We start from the raw sequence: 20,540 nt of genomic DNA, 5'->3' as shown, positions 1-20,540 counted from the left end.
TTGACTAAAGTAATATATGCAGTCATCTTTTATTTTTTCCACGTCAAAAATTATGTGAAAAACTTTAAGGAAAGAAATGTGTTAAAATAGAGAGTCCTAATTCTCATGTCTTTTCTTTCATATGTTTATATGTTATTATATTACATATATACAAGTTCCTTGTGCTAGGCTAATAAGATCACATACTAATAGAATTTTATTAATGGACCTGCACACTTTCACAGTTTTGCTTTTGTTTCAATTTTTTAAAAATGCAATGGTACATCATTTTCTAGAATGCTTTGCCTACTCTTATGTTCCTTCTTATGAGTTACATTTGATTCATACAACAACCCTGTGAGACAGATAGCATTATTATTCTTATGCTTACATTTCAAATATTGAAACTGAAGATCAATGTATGGTATAATTTTTTGACTAAGCTCCTTAGAGTCAGAACTGAAATTCAAATTCTCTTTTGTGTATTTACACTAATATAATATGAAGCCACACTAACATAGTATGAAGTATATGGCTATCTCTTAGTTTCTAAAATTGAAACTGCATACACTAATTATATTCACACTAATTTTTTTGTTCTGTCATCTCACTCCTCCCATTCCCAATGGGATCAACTGCCCACATAACCCTTTTCTCCAAATTTGATTCCTTGCTTAATATAATTGTAGTTCATTAAATAACAAATTTCTGGTTTAAATAATCACTGAACATTAATTTCTCTTTGTCTTAAAATTTGAAACATATCTCTGGAAGTCATCACCAGGAAGTAGAATAGGATCATTGTTTTGCAGATGATTAGTAAATTGTGTTATAAATTTGTCATGGTTTCATTTGAAAATGAACTCTGTGTAGCTAAGAAAGTAACAACATTGAGGAAGTGAATGCTGCCATACGGAGTGCCTTCTCTGTAATGCAGAGCTACATTTTTGGGGATAATAATTCCATTTCAGATTCAAGAGTCAGCAAGCATTCTTCAGTAAACAAAACAATCCTCTCACTTAACAACCACAGTAATAGTTTGTAAATTTTGAAATGATCTTTTTTAAATCATAAATTCAACAAGGTTTAAACATTCATGTCAAACCACAGATTTCATATTTCTTTTAAAGAGGGTTTGTTTATAGCACAGAAGCTATTTCACCTTCTAGGATATATCAGATATCTATTTATCCCCAAAATTCCTATCAATGATTTAACAAAGAATTTACTTGGCAGAACTAGTAAAGAGTTTTGAACACTTGAGTACTTATTAAATGGGACACATCTATTTCAGTTCAATTCAGTACACATTTTTAATCATTTCCTATGAACAAAGCTCTTGAGACATAAAGATAAAAGTGAAACTCTACAGAATGTATGGAATTAGGGCATAAATGGAATAGCAAACAAATGCCTAAGATAAGAATGGTGAAGGATCATTAGCAAAGGCTTTATATGGTAGATAAACACTAAGGTAAATCCTTAAAAAAACTCAGGATTTCTGAAAGGAGAGTGTAAGAGAGTGCAGTCTAGGCATAGGGAAATAGTTCATGCAAAGTCCTGGAAATAGGGGATTGGATATTATATTCACAGGCAGCATATAAGCTAGGTTGAGTGTTTCACACAGGAAATAATATGAAGAAAAACTGGAAATGTTAATATGGGTCAGCGTGTGGAGATTTAAAAATCCTAGGGAATATTGATGAAACATCTGATTTTATTTTTAGTAGAGGACTAACAATCATATACATGATTAATAAGTACTAATTTAGAAGATGAATGGAGGATGGATTGTAGAAAGGATAGGATAAGTGCAGGAAAGCTATGCTATCTAATGAGATAACATTTGTTCCTATATATATATATATATATATATATATTATATATATATATATATATATATGGGACAGAATTTGACAGATTGTAGGTGCTATATAACTCTTTTCTCTAAAATATAAATGCTTATCCCTTCCTTTCCTTTCCTCCTTTGGTAATATTCTAGGGAGGAAGGAACATGAAAATATTAAGTGGGGTACTCGTTTTATGGGTAGTGACCTCATCAGATTGAAAAGATTCAGTTTTAATATTACTATATAACTGTATATATATATATATATATATATATATATATACATATATATATGTGTGTGTGTGTGTGTGTGTGTGTGTGTGTGTGTATGTATGTGTGTGTGTGTGTATATATATATAGGTCATTCTTGTAATTCACAATAGTTTTGTTCTATTAAGTTTCCTTGAATACTAAATTATCAAATCCTGAACCATTGTTCCTAAAGGAAAAGTAATGTTGGGTTCTTACAAGACTCTTGCACATCTGCTTGACTTTCCTGGCTGCCTTGTACAGCTTCCTGAGTTCACTCTTTCCTCTTCTGGATGTTTCATATTAATGTTGATTCATTAACATTGTGTGCCTACCAGCTTTTTTTTTTCTTTTAGGCAAATTGGGGTTAAGTGACCTGCCCAGGGTCACACAGCTAGTAAGTGTCAAGTGTTTGGTCTGAGTCCGGATTTGAACTCAGGTCCTCCTGCTCTGTCCACTGCACCCCCTAGCTGCCCCTCTACCAGCTCTTTTCTGTACTATCACAGTAGCTTCATAATTGGTTTTTCATTATCAAGTATCTCCCTACTTCCTACATCCTCTCCAATTACTAACAAAATTGTTTTCCTTAAGGATGGGTTCTTCCATAGATCAACAAACTTTATTGAACTCCTATTACATCTAGGATACAACAAAAACTCCAGTATTTGGTATTTAAGCCTTTCACAACCTAGTGTCAACCTACCTTTTCACTATTACAGACCCTTCCCATTATGCATTTTAAATTCCAGTCAATTTGTCTTTTTTACTATTTCTCATACACCTTTCCATTTCCCATCATTGTGAATTTGCACCCATTAATACCATGTGTGAAACATATTCCTCCTCATGACTGTCTCTTAGAATTTATAGTTCAGCTTTAATTATAATGCTTAGCTAAAATATTCAGGTAAAATGACACTTTGTGCATCAGAGATTCTTAACTTCATGACTCTGATCTTAAAAAAAATTACTTTCAATATAATTGATTTCCTTTCTAATCACATGTATTTCATTTTTGTGCAGTAAAAATAATTATTTTGATTATGAGTCCTTCAGCAGCTGGATATCCTCATTCTTCAGCCTAGTCCAGGGCAAGCAGGCATTTTCCAGCTGCCTAAACTCTAGGTGATTCAGTGCAGCCCAGAGAAAGTGGCAACCTTTAGGAGCTGCAGCTCCAAGTCCTTCAGTGTAGCTCCAGGGAAACACAGGAAAACACCACCAGACTTCAGTACACATCAGACACCACCACTAGGACCCAGACTAGAACTAGTTAAGTTGTCGGATCTCTATAACCTGCAGTGGCCAGGACCTGAGGCCCCAGCACATAAATCCAGTGATCAGGCCCCTGGACTTCAGCAGAAGAAGCTTGGGCAAATGCCCCCTGTGCTCCAACTAGAGAGCTCAACTATAAAAGGCAGGAAATAGGAAAAACAAAATGAGTAAGTAGCAAAAGAGTAACTTTAAGCATAGAGAGCTTCTATAGTGACAGGGAAGATAAAAACACACACTCAGAAGAGGACATTATCAATATACCCCCATCCAAAATATCAAAGAAGAGTATGAATTGGTCTCAAGCCCAAAAAGCCTTCATTAAAGAGCTCAAGAAAAATTTTAAAAGACAAATAAGAGAGGTAGAAAAAAATTTGTGGAAAGAAATGAGAAGTATGCAAAAGAAAGTCAACAGTTTTCATACAAAAGGACAAAAAATGACTGAAGAAAGGACCTTCTTAAAAAGTACAATTGGCCAAATGGAAAACAAGGTACAAAAGCTAATAGATGAAAATAATTCCTTAAAATTAGAATTGGTCAGGTGGAATGATGCTATGAAACATCAAGAATCAGTCAAAAAATAAATAAAACAATGAAAAAATAGAAGAAAATGTAAAACACCTCATTGGAAAAACAACTGACCTGGAAAACAGATCCAGGAGGGATAATTTAAGAATTGTCAGGCTATCTGAAAGCCAGGATAAAAAAAAAAAAAAGGAGCCTAGACAGTATTTAAAAAAAATTATCAAGCAAAATTGCACTGATGTCCAAGAACCAGAGAGCAAAATACTCATTGAAAGAATACACCCATAACCTCTTGAAAGAGACCTAAAAATGAAAACTCCAAGAAATATGGTAGCCAAATTCCAGAATTATCAGGTCAAGGATAAAATACTGCAAGTAGCCAGAAAGAAATAATTTAAATATCATGTAACCACAGTCAGAAATTTGCAGCTTGTACATTAAAAGATTAGAGGTCCTGGAATAAGTTATTCCTGAAGGCAAAAGAGCTTAGTTTACAGCTAAGAATCAGCTATCAAGGAAAATTAACTATAATCTTTCAGGGGGAAAATGGACATTCAATGAAAAGGGGAAATTTCAGTAATCTCTGAAAAATAAAACAGAAGTGAACAGAAAATGTGATGTTCAAATAGAAAACTCAAGAGAAGCACAAAAAGGTAAATAAGAAAACAACAACAACAAAACAACACATTATTATATGATGTTAAACTGTTTAAATTCCTACACAGGAAGATACTGCATGTAAATCATGAGAATGTTTTTTTTTTTTATTATGACATTTAGAACAGGTATACAGAGACAGAGGGTATGGGGTATAAGTTGACTTTGATGTGCTAATAAAAATAATTAATTAAGAGTGAAAAAAAAGTATTGTATTGGGAAAAGAGGAAAGAGGGAGGCAGAATAAGACAAATTATATCACATGAAGAGACATAAAGACCTATTACAATAGAAGGAAAGAAGGGAGAAATGTAAGCATTGTTTGAAACTAACTCTCATTTGGCTTGAAGAGGGACTAAAAGACACTTTTAGTTGGTTATAGAAACCTTTCACTCTATAGGGAAGTAGGAGGGGAAAAGGAAAATGAAAGGGAGGTGGTGGATAGAAGATAAGAAAGAAGTAAGGAAAGAAGTAATAGAGGAAAAGGGAAAGAAAAGGGAGGGGGTTGATAAAAGGTAGAGGAGATTAAGGCAGGCAGTGGCCAGAAGTAAAACACTGGTGAGGAGGGAAAGGATGAAAAGAGAGGGAAAAACATAACTGGGTGGAAAAGAGGATGAAGAGATAAACACACATAGTAATCATAATTGTGAATGTGACTGGGATGAAATCTCCCATAGAATGGAAACAGATAGCAGAATGGAATAAAAACCATAATACTACAATAGGTTGTTTATAAAAACCACATATGAAAAAGAGGGTAAAGGTAAAGAGAGTAAAGGTAAAAGGCTGAAGCAGAATATGTTACGCATCAGTTGAAGTAAAAAAATAGCAGAGGTAGCAATGCTAATCTCGGACAAAGCAAAAGTAATGATAGTTCTAACTAAAAGAGATAAGGAAGGAAATTACATCCTACTAAAAGATTCCACAGACAAAAAAACAATATCATTGCTAAACATACATGAACCAAGTGGTATAACATCCAAATTCTTAGAGGAGAAGTTCAGGGAGTTACAGGAAGAAGTAGACACCAAAACTACATGACTGAGGGAGCTCATCTACCCCTCTCAGAACAGGAAAAATCTAAAGATAAAACAAACAAGAAAGAAGTTAAGAAGAAGAATAGAATTTTAGGTAAATTAGATGTGGTAGACCTCTGAAGAAAATTGAATGGTGATAGAAAGGTATCGTCAGTGGTATGTGGCACCTAAACAAAATTGACCATGTATTAGCACATAAAGCTTCACAATCCAATGCACAAAGGCAGAAGTATTAAATGTATCCTTTTTATATAGATCACAATGGAATAAAATTACATGAAATAAAGGGCCATGGAAAGATTCACTAAAATTGATTGGAAACTATGTAATCTAATCCTAAGGAATGAGTGGGTCAAACAACACACCAGAAACAATCAATAACTTCATCAAAGATAATTTATGAGACACTTCTTGGGGAAGCTTTATACCTCTAAATGCTTACATGAATAAAAGAGAAAACCAAGAAAATATCACACCAGAAAAAAACCCTGGAACATCTGAACTGGAAGAAAGATGGGGAGCAGCAGTGCAGCAGCCCAGCAAATGGGTCTCCCAGTGCCTCAACAAAAATAGGGGAAGCAGCACTGCAGTGGGCCCCAGGAAGATAAGCACCCTGCAACATTCATCTGAAAGGAGCCAAAGAAAGTAACCTAAAGTTTTCATAAAGCCCCAGCTTTGCTGATTCCAGCCCAGCACCGGGTAAGCTGTCACAACTCTCAGAAGAGATCCTGAAGCCCAGGTGGTGGAGCGGGCAAGCATCAACACATGGCCTTTGGGAACCTCCTTGAGGGTGGGGGAACTGATGGAAACCAGCTCAGAAAACCACCAAGGGCCTAAGCACGGTACCACAAAGGAATCTCCCAGTGCATTAGCAGAAACAAGGGAGACACACTGCAGGGGCCCCAGGCAGATAAACACCCTGCAGCACCCATCTAAAAGGAGCTGAAGAAAGCTAAAGGAAAGGAAAAGCAGGCAACCTAGAATTGCCTGAAAGTTCCAGCCTTGCTGATTCCAGCCCAACAGGTAAGCTGCCAGAAACCTACAGCCTCCAATTGCCAGCATAAGAGGCCCCAGCACACAAAGCCAGTGACCAAGACCTAGGCTCCCAACACAAGAAGCTTGGGTCAGTACCCTCTGTTCCCCAGCAGGAGAGCTCAATCTCTTTAAAGGCCAGGGAATAAAGAAACACCATGAGTAAAAAGAAATACCATAGATTCATATTATGAGAAGAGTGAAGATCAAGACAGAAATTCTGAAGAGGACAACATTGTCAACAAACCCACATCTGCAACAACAAAAGGGAATATGAACTGGTCTGAAGCCCAAAAAGCCTTCTTAGCAGAGTTCAAGAAGGGTTTTAATAGTCAAATGAGAGAGGTAGAAGAGTCCTTCAAAAATACAATTGGCCAATTGGAAAAAAAATACACTGAAGAAAACAAGTCCCTAAAAAACACAATTGGCCAATTGAAGAAGGAAGAAAAAACTAACAGAAGAGTACACTGAAGAAACAAGTCCCTAAAAAACACAATTGGCCATTGAAGAAGGAAGTACAAAAACTAACAGAAGAAAACAATCTGTTAAAAACTAGAATTGGACAAATGGAAACTAATGTCTCTATGAGAGAGCAAGAATCAGTCAAACAGAAACAAAAAAATGAAAAAATAGATGAAAATGTAAAATACCTCATCAGTAAAACAACCGACCTGGAAAATCGACTCAGGAGAGACAATTTAAAAATTATTGGACTACCTGAAAATCATGATGAAAAAAAGAGCCTGGACAGTATCTTTCAGGAAATCATAAAGGAAAACTGCCCAGAAGTCCTAGAACCAGAAGGGAAAATAACCATAGAAAGAATCCACGATCACCACCTGAAAGAGATCCCAAATTGACAATGCCAAAATATAATAGCAAAATTCCAAAATTACCAGATGAAAGAGAAGGTGCTGCAAGCAGCCAGAAAGAAACAATTTAAATATCATGGAACCACAGTCAGGATTACACAGGACCTTGCAGCTCTACATTAAAAGCAGGGCATGGAACATGATATTCCATAAGGCAAAGGAGCTTGGAATGCAGCCAAGGATCAATTACCCAGCAAAAATGAGCATCATTTTTCAAGGGAGGAGTGGATATTCAATGAAATAGGAGACTTCCAAACTTTCCTGATAAAAAGACCAGAGCTCAACAAAAAATTTGATCTTCAAGTACAGGACTCAAGAAGGACTTAAAAAGGTAAATGGGACAGAAGATACAATATGTTGTTAATAAGGGGGGGCTGTTTAAACCCCTACAAGGGAATATGAGACTTGCAACCCTTGAGAACTGTATTGTTATTACACCTTGTTAAAGGAGTATACATAAAGAGGGTGGATATTAGTTGACTTTGATGTAATGATAAAAAAAAATCTAATCAAGTGGGTTAAATGGATCCAAATAAGTGGATCAATCTGATCTTAGAAAATGTACTGAGAAAGGAGGAGGCAGACAAGGGTAAATTACATTACAGGAAAAGACACAAAATCCTATTACAGCAGAGGGAAAGAAGGAGGGGGGAGCATTGTTTGAACCTTACTCTCATCAGATTTGGCTCAAGAAGGGCATAATATAATCAGTTAGGTATAGAAATCTAACTTGCCCTATAGGCAGTAGGAGGGAAAAGGGGAAAGAAAAGGGAGGGGGAAAGAAAAGGGAGGGGGAAAGAAGGAGGGAAGAAGCAGTAAGAGTAAAGGGGAAGAAAAGGGAAAGGGATAATAAAAGGGGGAGGGACTGAAGGAGGGTGGTCAAAAGCAAAACACTAGTGAAGGGGGAAAGGAAAAAGGAGAAAGAAAAGCATAAATGGGGGGAAAGGATGGAGAAAAAGACACAGATAGTAATCATAACTGTGAATGTGAATGGGATGAACTCTCCCATAAAACAGAAAGGATTGCAGAATGGATTAAAAACCATAATCCTACAATATGTTGTTTACAGGAAACACATTTGAAAAAGAGTGACACATACAGGGTAAAGGTAAAAGGCTGGAGCAGAATATATTATGCTTCAGCTGAAGTAAAAAAAGCAGGGGTAGCAATCCTGATCTCAGACAAAGCAAAAGCAAAAATAGATCTAATCAAAAGAGATAAGGAAGGAAACTACATCCTGCTAAAAGGCACCATAGACAATGAAGTAATATCATTACTAAACATATATGCACCAAATGGTATAGCATCCAAATTCTTACAGGAGAAGTTCAGGGAGTTACAGGAAAAATAGACAGCAAAACTATACTAGTGGGGACCTGAACCTCCCCTCTCTGCACTAGATAAGTCTAACCACAAAATAAACAAGAAAGAAGTTAAGGAGGTGAATAGAACATTAGAAAAGTTAGGTATGATAGACCTCTGGAGAAAACTGAATGGGGATAGAAAGGAATATACTTTTTTCTCAGCAGTACATGGCACATACACAAAAATTGACCATGTACTAGGGCATAAAAACCTCACAATCCAATGCAGAAAGGCAGAAATATTAAATGCATCCTTTTCAGATCATGATGCAATAAAAATTATATGTAATAAAGGGCCATGGAAAGATAGACTAAAAAATAATTGGAAACTAAATAATCTAATCCTAAAAAATGATTGGGTCAAACAACAAATCATAGAAACAATCAATAATTTCATTCAAGAGAATGACAATAATGAGACAACATACCAAAACCTATGGGATGCAGGAAAGCAGTTCTTAGGGGAAGTTTTATATCTCTAAATGCTTACATAAATAAAATAGAAAAAGAGGAGATTAATGAATTGGGCATACAACTAAAAAAACTAGAAAAAGAACAAATTAAAAATCCTCAACTAAACACCAAATTAGAAATATTGAAAACCAAAGGAAAAATTAAAAATTGAAATTAAGAAAACTATTGAACTAATAAATAAAACTAAGAGCTGGTTTTATGAAAAAACCAATAAAATAGAGAAACCTTTGGTTAATTTAATTAAAAAAAGAAAGAAGAAAACCAAATTACTAGTATCAAGAATGAAAAGGGTGAAGCTACCACCAAGGAAGAGGAAATTAAAACAATAATTAGGAATTATTTTGCCCAACTATATGCCAACAAATTTGACAATCTTAGTGAAATGGATACATATTTACAAAAATATAAATTGCCCAGATTAACGAAGAGGAAGTAAAATACTTAAATAACCCCATCTCAGAAAAAGAAATTGAACAAGCCATTGATGAACTCCCTAGGAAAAAAATTTCCAGGGCCAGATGGATTTACATGTGAATTCTATCAAACATTTAAAGAACAATTAATTCCAATACTATATAGACTATTTGGGAAAATAGGTGAAGAAGGAGTCTTACCAAATTCTTTTTATGATACAAATATGGTGCTGATACCTAAACCAGGAAGAGTCAAAATAGAGAAAGAAAATTATAGACCAATTTCTCTAATGAATATAGATGCAAAAATTTTAAACAAAATACTAGCAAGTAGATTGCAGCAACTTATCACAAGAATAATACACTATGACCAGGTAGGATTTATACCAGGAATGCAGGGTTGGTTCAATATTAGGAAAACTATCAGCATCATTGAGCATATCAACAAAACCAACAGAAACCACATGATCATCTCAATAGATGCAGAAAAAGCTTTTGATAAAATACAACACCCATTCCTATTAAAAACACTAGAAAGCATAGGTATAAATGGAGTCTTCCTTAAAATAATAAATAGCATTATCTAAAACCTTCAGCAAGCATTATATGTAATGGGGACAGGCTAGAAGCATTTCCAATAAGATCGGGGTGAAACAAGGATGTCCATTATCACCACTGTTATTCAATATTGTACTGGAAACCTTAGCTTTAGCAATAAGAGAAGAAAAAGAAATTGAAGGCATTAGAATAGGCAAAGAAGAAACAAAGCTATCACTCTTTGCAGATGACATGATGATATACTTAGAGAATCCTAGAGAATCAAGAAAAAACTACTTGAAATAATAAACAACTTTAGCAAAGTTGCAGGCTATAAAATAAACCCACATAAATCATCAGCATTTCTATATATTACCAACAAAGCCCAACAGCAAGAGATAGAAAGAGAAATCCCATTTAAACTTACTGTAGACATTATAAAATATTTAGGAGTCTACCTCCAAACAAACCCAGGAACTCTATGAACACAATTACAAAACACTTTTCACACAAATAAAATCAGATCTAAATAATTGGAAAAACATCAGTTGCTCATGGGTACGAGCTAATATAATAAAAATGACAATCCTACCTAAGCTAATTTACTTATTCAGTGCCATACCAATCAAACTACCAAAAATTATTTTATAGAGTTAAAAAAATAATAACAAGATTCATTTGGAAAAACAAAAGGTCCAGAATATCAAAGGAACTAATGAAAAGAAATGCAGGGGAAGGTGGCCTAGCAATTCCAGATCTTAAATTGTATTATAAAGCAGCAATCATCAAAACTGCTTGGTACTGGCTAAGAAATAGGGAGGTGGATCAGTGGAATAGGTTAAATATGCAAGACGCAGTAGTCAATGACTATAGTAATCTATTATTTGATAAACCCAAAGACCCCAGCTTCTGGGATAAGAACCCACTCTTTGAAAAAAACTGCTGGGAAAACTGGAAAAGAGTATGGCAGAAACTAGGCATAGACCCAAATCTCACACCATATACCAAAATAAAGTCAAAATGGGTTCACTTAGATATAAAGGCTGATACCATAAGTAAACTGGGAGAACAAGGAATAGTTTACCTATCAGATCTATGGAGAACAGAAGAATTAATGACCAAACAGGAGATAGAGAACATTATGAAAAGCAAAATGGATAATTTTGATTACATTAAATTGAAAAGTTTTTGCACAAACAAAGCCAATGCAACTAAGATTAGAAGGAAGGTAGAAAATTGGGAAAGAATTTTTACAACCAGTCTCTCTGAGAAAGGCCTCATTTCTAAAATATAATTAAGACAAATTTATAAGAACACAAGCCATTCCCCAATTGATAAATGGTCAAAGGATATGAACAGACAGTTCTCAGATGAAGAAATTAAAGCCATCTATAGTCATATGAAAAAATGCTCTAAATCATTATTGATTAGAGAAATGCAAATCAAAACAACTCTGAGGTACCACATCACATCTATCAGATTGGCCAACATGACAAAACAGGAAAATGATAAATGTTGGAGAAGATGTGGGAAAATTGGAACACTAATACATTGTTGGTGGAGTTGTGAAATGATCCAACCATTTTGGAGAACAATTTGGAACTATGCCCAAAGGGCTACAAAAATGTGCATACCCTTTGATCCAGCAATAGCACTTCTAGGGCTATATCCCAAAGAGATCAAACAAATGGGAAAAGGACCCACATGTACAAAAATATTCATAGCAGCTCTTTTTGTGGTGGCAAAGAATTGGAAATTGAGAGGATGCCCATCAATTGGGAAATGGCTGAGCAAGTTGTGGTATATGAATGTAAAAGAATACTGTTGTGCTATGAGAAATGATGAACAGGCTGACTTCAGAAAAACCTGGAAATACTTATATGGCCTGATGCTGAGTGAAGTGAGCAGAACCAATGGACCTTGTGTACAATAACAGCCACATTATGTGATGACTAATATTGTTAAACTGAACCCTTCTCAGCATTACATGGATCTAAGACATCTCCAGTGGCCTCGTGATGGAACATGCTGACCACATCCAAAGAAAGAACTATGGAAGTGAATCGCTATCACTTATTTTTACCTTCTGTTGAGTTTTGTTTCATCTTTCTGATGGTTCCTCCTATTGGTTTTAATTTTTACTTACAACTTCACTAATGTGAAAATATGTTTAATAGGAATGTTAATGTAAAGCCTATATCAGATTGTTTGCTGTCTTGGGGAGGGTCAGTTGGAGGAAGGGGGAGAAAAATTTTCAACTCAAAAGAATATGGAAGTGATTTTGTTGATAAATCAAAATAAATTAATAAAATTTAAAAAAGAAAAAAAAATGAATTAAACAGATAAAGAGGAGATTAACAGATTGGACATGCAAGTTAAAAAAGGCTAGAGAAAGAACAAATAGAAAATCCCCAATTAAATGCTAAATTATAAATTCTGAAAACAAAAGGAGAGATTAATAAAATTCCAATGAAAAACTATTGAACTAATAAATAAAACTAAGAGCTGATTTTATGGAAAAAAGCAATAAAAGATATAAAATTTTGGTTATTTTGATTTTTTAAATAAAGTGGAAAAACAAATTATGGTTTGAAGAAAACCAACATTTTCATAAATGAAAAGAGAAAATCCTCCACTAATGAAGAGAAAATTAAAACAATAATTAAGAACTATTTTGCCAGGCTCCATGCCAATGTATTTGAGAAACTTTATGAAAAATGTGAATATTTAAATATATAAATTGCCCAGATTAACAGAACAGGAAATAATATAAATAACCCCATTTCAGAAAATGAGTAAGTCATCAATGAACTCCCTAATAAAAAATCTCCAGGCCCAGATGAATTTACAAGTGAATCTTATCAAACATTTAAAGAACAATTATTTCCAATATTGTATAATATTGGGCAAATAGTAAAAGAAGGAGTCTTACCAAACTCTTTCTACGATACAAATATGGTGACAATAGCTAAACCAGGAAAAGCCAAAACTGAGAAAGATGGTTATAGAACAATTTCCCTAATGAAAATTCAAAAAATTAAAATATTAGCAAAGAGATTGTAGCAACTTATCATTAGAATAATACGCTATGACCACGTAGGATTTATACCAGGAATGCCTGGCTGGTTCAATGTTAAGAAAAACTATCAACATAATTTACCATACCAACAGCAAAACAAATAGAAATCATATGATTATCTCAATAGATGCAGAAAACATTTTAGATGAAATTCAACTCCCATGTTTTTTAATAAAAAAAAAACTAGCTAACATAGGAACAAATGAAATCTTTCTTAAAATGATAAGTAGTATCTGTCTGAAACCATCAACAATCATTCTATGTAATGTGGATAAGCTACAAACATTTCCAATAAGATTGAGGGTGAAAGAAGGATGTCTGCTATCACCACTGTTATTCAGTTTGGTACTAGAAATGTTAGGTTTAGCTATAAGAGAAAAAAACACAAATTGAAGGAATTTTAATAGTCAAGGAAGGAAGAAAGCTATCACTTTTTGCAAATGATGTGATTGCATGCTTAGAGAATAATAAAAAATCACATAAAAAACAACTTGAAATAATAAACAACTTTGGCATAGTTGCAGGATATAAAAAAACCCACATAAATCATCAGCATTTCTATATATTTCTAAGAAAGTCCTGCAGCAAGAGATAGAAAGACAAATCCCATTTAAAGTTACTGTAGGCATTAAAAATATTTGAGAGTCTATCTGATAAGATAAACCCAGGAACTATATGAACACAAATAAAAAACACTTTTCCCACAAATAAATCAGATCTAAATAATTAGAAAATCATCTATTTCTCATTAGTAGTCCAAGCAAATACAGTAAAAATGACAATTCTACCTAAATTAATTTACTTATTTTATTCCTCACCAGTCAAACTACCAAAAATTATATTCTCGAGCTAGTGAAATAGTAACAAAATTAATCTAGAAAAATTCCAGAATATTAGGGAAATTAATGAAAAGAAATGTAAGGAAGTGGCCAAGCCATACCATAGCTAAAACTGTTTTAAAGCAGCAATCATCAAAATTGCTTAGTACGGGCTAAGAAATAGAATGGTGTATCAGTGGAATAGGTTAGGTACGCAAGACACAATAGTGAATGGCTATAGTAATCTACTGTTTGATAAACCCAAACCCTCAAACTTCTGGCATAAGAACTCATTATTTAACAAAAATTGCTGGGAAAACTGGAAAATAGTATGACAGCAACTACGAATAAACCAACATCTTGCACCTTATGGCAAGATAAAATAAAAATGTGCACATGATTTAGACATAAAGAGTGATACCAAAAGCAAAAGTTTACCTGTTATATCTATGAGGAAGGGAAGAATTTATGTTCAAACAAGAGATATAAAACATAAGATGCAAAGTAGATGTTTTTGATTACATTAAATTAAAAAGTTTTTGCACAAACAAAGCCAATGAAAACAAGATCAGTCTTCCTAACTTCAGGCTTAGCACCCTATCCACTTTGTCACATAGCTGTGGAATTTGCAGTTACCTTTATTCAAAACTGAAGTATTGTCATATATTCTTGTCTTGTATTACAAAGACAATCTAACAGAGAGTTAAATTATAGCTGATACACTATTTTACATTACTCAAATAAGTTTAACTAACATGAAGGGTTGTCATTGAAATAAATGCTTCATCATGCCATTTTATGTTTTTTTTTTTATCCTTCCATCATTTTGTGAACTTCTCCACTTGCTTAAAAGGAAATAAACAGGAGAATGTGAAGGGAAGCAATAATGTATTCATGCCCTTCACCACTCGGTAGATAAATCATTCTTATTCAAATGGAATCCTTGACTCATTTTCTCTGTGACCATCTTCACAAGATGTACCAAGGTTGCAGGCGTTCTCACAGTACACTTTGTTTTGTTCCTTTTTCCTCTTTCCTCTTGAAAAAGAAAGGGAAGAGAAATAGGACATAAGCTTCTTGGTACAGGATGCTTCCACTTTTCAATCTTTACTGCATTTAATTCCTACAAAATTCGGTCTCCATATAGTGCAGAATGTTTGGCAGTATGAGTTTGACTGTGGAAATGAATTGTATTATGATATTCTGTAGCTTTATTCATCACAGAATCAAAGAGCTATTCTAAGTTGCCATTACTAATACTGTATTCTCCTTGACTTCAAAAAAACACAGTACTTTTTAGTTCAGATCATCAGCATTCAAGAGAGGATGAGAAATACATTAATCCCATTATTATCCCTTGTTTTTGTACACACATTATGAATATGATTGAATTTGGGGTCATAAATCTGTTTACATGATATAGTAAGTAAAGATAAAAATATTGGGTTTTAATTTTATAATATTCTTTTGACATTGTAGATTTTGTCAGTCCCCTTCCATGAATGAACAGTTTTAATGAATAGTAACTCCTTATTTTCAGATTGTAAGCCTACATACCCAAGTAATACGTGGTATATAAACAATCAAACTCACTAACAGAAATTAAAAATCCCTTTGGGTCGTGAAAGTATTATATTGAGAAAAAAACTTTACAGGACTTTCTATTCTCCCTTATTTTAGTATGTATGCATACAGCTTTAGAAGGAATTGAAGTGAATGTTAGACTAAAGAAGGCTAAATACTAATTATATTTTTCTTCCAGACAGGTCAGTTTATATTTAGATTGAGTTCATGGGCCTTGTAATTATGATAGAAAGCTACACTTTTGCCTTTAATGTTATTTTATGCTTTCAATTTTCATACTAATGAACCACATGGTCTCATATTAATTTTTCTCTTTAGTGATTCCCTTGCAGCAAACCAAGGGAAAATGAAATTTACCCTGAAGCATGTTCTCAAAGCAATGAATGAATTTGACATATAATATAACTTTTTTTGTTACTCTTGTTTTTTTGAACTTCATTTTTAGGCACTGGTGAGGTCATGATAAACAAGAGAAACAGAAGATAAAATTTACAAAATAATTATATTTTGTGGTTGTAAGAATCTTAGAAGTCACCTTGAACAAAAAATGATCATCTATTGCTTCTTCAATAGCCTGACCAATAATTAAAAAGAAAAACAAAAACAAAAACAAAAAAAACTAGTTTCCTCCAAAACACAGCTTGGACCTTATGATCTTCATCATTTTTCAGTTATTGGAATATCCTTCATATTGAGATTATTTTTAAACAGTTTCATATATTATTTGCACTTACTTAACTGTTGGTGTTGTATGTTCCTAGCATAATGTAAGAAACTTTAGTTCATCATCTTGAACATATTAATCACTTACTAAAAGTTTGAGGAATTGAATCCAATACCATCCCACACAGTTTCAGCTTGAAGTCTTCCAATAATGATGAATTCATAAAACATTCCACTTTTACCCAACTCTTATTGTTCGATAGTTTTTCTTTTTTTAAAACTTAGCTAAAATCTGCTTTTAAACAACTTCCGCTCAACTCAAGAAATGTTTTATATATCTGAAATGGAAAGGAATCTCAATGATCATTTAGATCAAGCCCCTCATTTTACAAATATGGAAACTAAGTGTTATGAATTTTAGTTGACTTGCTTAATATTATACATGTAGTAAAAATTGTACACAGGATTCAAATTTTGGTCCTTTCTGACATATAAATTTGGCTACAAAGATATTTATTAAGCACCTATGGTGCATGAGACTGTGGTAGGTACTGCTAATACAAAGGTGGCACATTCCCTTCCCTCAAAGAGGGTAGACATTGCACCTGGATTTATAACTGATGTTAAGTGACAATATTGAAAGACAGAAATGAGAAAATAATATGTATGTTTTTAGGCATGAGGATGGCTTTTGAGAATGAATAAATGTGATGAGGGATTTCTTGCTTAGGACACAGGTACCAGATTGTTGGGTTTGCCTGGAGGTACAGAATGTAAGAAATGCTCATGGATTAGATGGAAGCAAGATGGCTCCCCTCCATCCCTCTCTGGGAGAGAGGGAAGAGAGAGCAAAAGACAAAGAAAGACAGAAAGACACACATAGAGAGAGGAAAAAAAAGAGAACCTGAATGTAGGCTTCATCTTCTCATTCATAGTAATAGTAAACATTTGATAAGAATGAAAGAAATAAAAACAAATTGCTCTTTATCTGGAGATGGAAAAAATAAAAGAATAGAATGAAAAATAAGACACTGCCATTTGTTTTTCATTATTTCCTCAACACAGCACAGTGTTGGAGAAAAATAGGCACTAAAATAATGCTTGTTGAATGGATAACTCATCAATCCCTAAGCTTCCCAATTCCACACAACTTCGGCTTTCTATCTTCCTTCCATTTCAGGTAGCAGAACTATACTTCAACTCCCTTGCCTATTAGTAACTATGAAACTTAGAAAGCAAATTTGAAACTGTGGAGGGCTTCAAGTGCAACACTGTAGAGTTTGTTTTTAATCCTATAGGCAATACTAAGCCTTTGAACTTTTTGAAGTAAGAAATAAACATGATCAGTTCTATGCATATGAAGGGTGGAAGAAAGACGGTAGAAGACTGGAACCAGCAAGGTGAGTTAAGGGGCTAACACGATAGGCTAGACAAGAGATGATGAGGGCCTGGGTGGGGTGGATGAGGATTGTATTTCAATATATATATGGTGAGAAAAAAATGTGAGGAAATTTATTATGATACAATCATTAGTGTATGACAATTACTTGAATATTGGTGTTGAGGGGGAGAAAAAAATCAAAAGTTACTTTGAAAATATGAATTTAGGGGACTGAGAGAATGATGTACCCCAACAACAACAAAAAAGGATATTCATAGTATCAGAGAGCTTAAAGGGATGTTGATCAGTTTATTTCTGGGCAAATTGAATTTGACATGCTGATACAGATGTCTAGAAAAAGGGTCTGAGATAAAGAATTGGCAATGAGGAGAAATATGAGGAATAGATACATAGTTTTGATGATTTCCTGAGAAGAAATGATGAGTGGTATCTATAGAAGCAGATGAGATAACATTGAAAGAGAGTACAGATTGAGAATAATAAATAATAAAACCTTGATGGCCATCCATGCTTATGAGTAGGAAATACTTGATGGTAGAGGGATACAGTGAAGGAAGTCATAGAAGGAATAAGACTGATTAGAAAACCAGAAGAAAATAGTCTTACATAAGCCAATCAAAGGAAATCATCATTTGATCACTTTGTTCTCTCCCCAGAGACAATGACAACTTTAGATTTTTTTTCTTAAGTATACACTCAAGGCTAGAGAATCAGAGGGTCCAATTTATTTATTCTTTGAAATTCAATCTCCAAAATTTTGCATTATGAATACTTCTGAATAAACACCAAAATTAATACAATGTATCCATAAAATTATTGTAACTATATACATAAATTTGTGATACATGTACACACACACACACACACACACACACACACACACACATATATATATGTATTATGTATGTGTGTGTGTGTGTGTGTATATATTTGATATTAGGGGTAAAAAAAGAAAGGAAGGGCCACTTCAAGATGGCGAAGTCAAGTGAAGTTGAAAGGAGAGAGGGCAGTTGAACTGAGATTCAAAGATGACAAAGATATTTATTATGAAAAGTTGGAACATTCTAGACCCTAAGAATTCTATTGTGAAAACATAGAGGTAAAATATCTGTAGTCCATTTTAGTAATAATGGACCACCAAGTTTCACTAGATTTTTAGTGAAGTTAAATAAATTTGGGAAGATAGGCTTCAGTAAGATTATTTGGAGCCTTGGACGTCAAGCTAATAAGTTTGGGCCTTATTTTGTAGAAGAGAGAAAGAAACTGAGAGACAGACAGACAGAAAAATAGAGACATGCAAATTAATTGGATTTCACTGAGTGAGGGCTGTGCAAAGTCACCAGCCTCACTTTCTCCTCTAGACCCATCTGGGTCCAGTGGTGGACTGGAGATGGCTCTAGATGCAGTGGAAGACATTGGCCTTTTTAAGCTAAGGTCTTTAACAGGTCTCAATTTGACAGAGGCAATGCCCATTCAGTGACTAAAACTAGGTGAGAAATGAGGCAGAGAATGGCCTCTTTACTACTTAGTTAAAAAAATCAATCTGAGAAGGGAAGACCCTCTAAGCTTTTGGTCAAAACAGAAATAATTGCTATTTACATTCACCATGAGCCAATTAGGGACCAAACAATAACCAAGTGAGAATTGGCCTAGGACCTATTGTTTGCCAAACAATTAAAGTCAGAGTGATTTGGATTTAAGGCTTGGTCCCTAAGGGGAAAAAAATAGACAGTTTTCAGAGATCAAAATTTACATTTCCTATTACCAGAGCATCCACAAGTAAGGGTATGATACACTGTGTGAACAAAGGGAGGGGAGAGAGGGAGAGAGAGAGAGAAGAGAGAGAGAAGAGAGAGAGAGAGAGAGAGAGAGAGAGAGAGAGAGAAAGAGAGAGAGAGAAGAAGGAAGAAAGAAAGGAAGGAAGGAAGGAAGGAAGGAAGAAGGAAGGAAGGAAAAGGAAGGAAAAAAAAAGAAACTAAGAAGAAAGGAAGAAAAGAAAGATGGAAAGAAAGAGCTGTGTTGCCCACCTGGCCTTTTCCACTTGGGTCTCCACTGGTGACAGCTCCTATTTCTACTCTCAGATTTTTGTCCATCTTTGTCCCAGGAACTTTCCCATCCTTTGGGGATACAAGTATAATGAAAAATAATCTGTAAATGTTGTTGTTTAGTTGTTTCAGTCATGTCTTATTCTTCATGACCCCATTTGGGCTTTTCTTTGCAAAGATATTGAAGAGGTTTTCCATTTTCTTCTTCAGCTAATTTTATAGATGTGGAACTGAGGCAAACAGGGTTAAGTGACTCCCCCAAGGTCACACAACTAATAGATATCAGGTTGGATTTGAAATCAGGAAGAGGAGTCTTCTGGATTCTAAGCCCAGTGCTCTATCTTCTGTACCACCTTGCTGCCCAGTCCATAAATATAAGGAGTCATATATTGAGGAAATACCATTTTATGTATCATCAATTATATATTTTTACAATAATATAGTTCTTCAGGGTAAACATATGTCTTCCCTTGATGAAAAACTGTTAGGTAAATCATAGACTGTCTCTACTATTCCAATAATATGCCCTAAACTTAGAGATATGCTTGTCTGGACATGGTAATTAAGAAGAAGGCTTGAGTACCCTTTTTCCTAAAATTGGGCACATAACTAGTGCCATACTAGATTTGAAAGTAAGGAGAGATCTTTTAAAATTGAGTTTTGAACATATTTATTGCAATTTTAATGTAAAA

Source organism: Phascolarctos cinereus, unplaced genomic scaffold, assembly GCF_003287225.1.
Source record: "Phascolarctos cinereus isolate Bilbo 61053 unplaced genomic scaffold, phaCin_HiC Scaffold_7;HRSCAF=346, whole genome shotgun sequence".
Lineage (NCBI taxonomy): Eukaryota > Metazoa > Chordata > Mammalia > Diprotodontia > Phascolarctidae > Phascolarctos > Phascolarctos cinereus.
The sequence above is the reverse complement of the archived record's forward strand: the minus strand, read 5'-3'. Positions refer to the sequence as shown.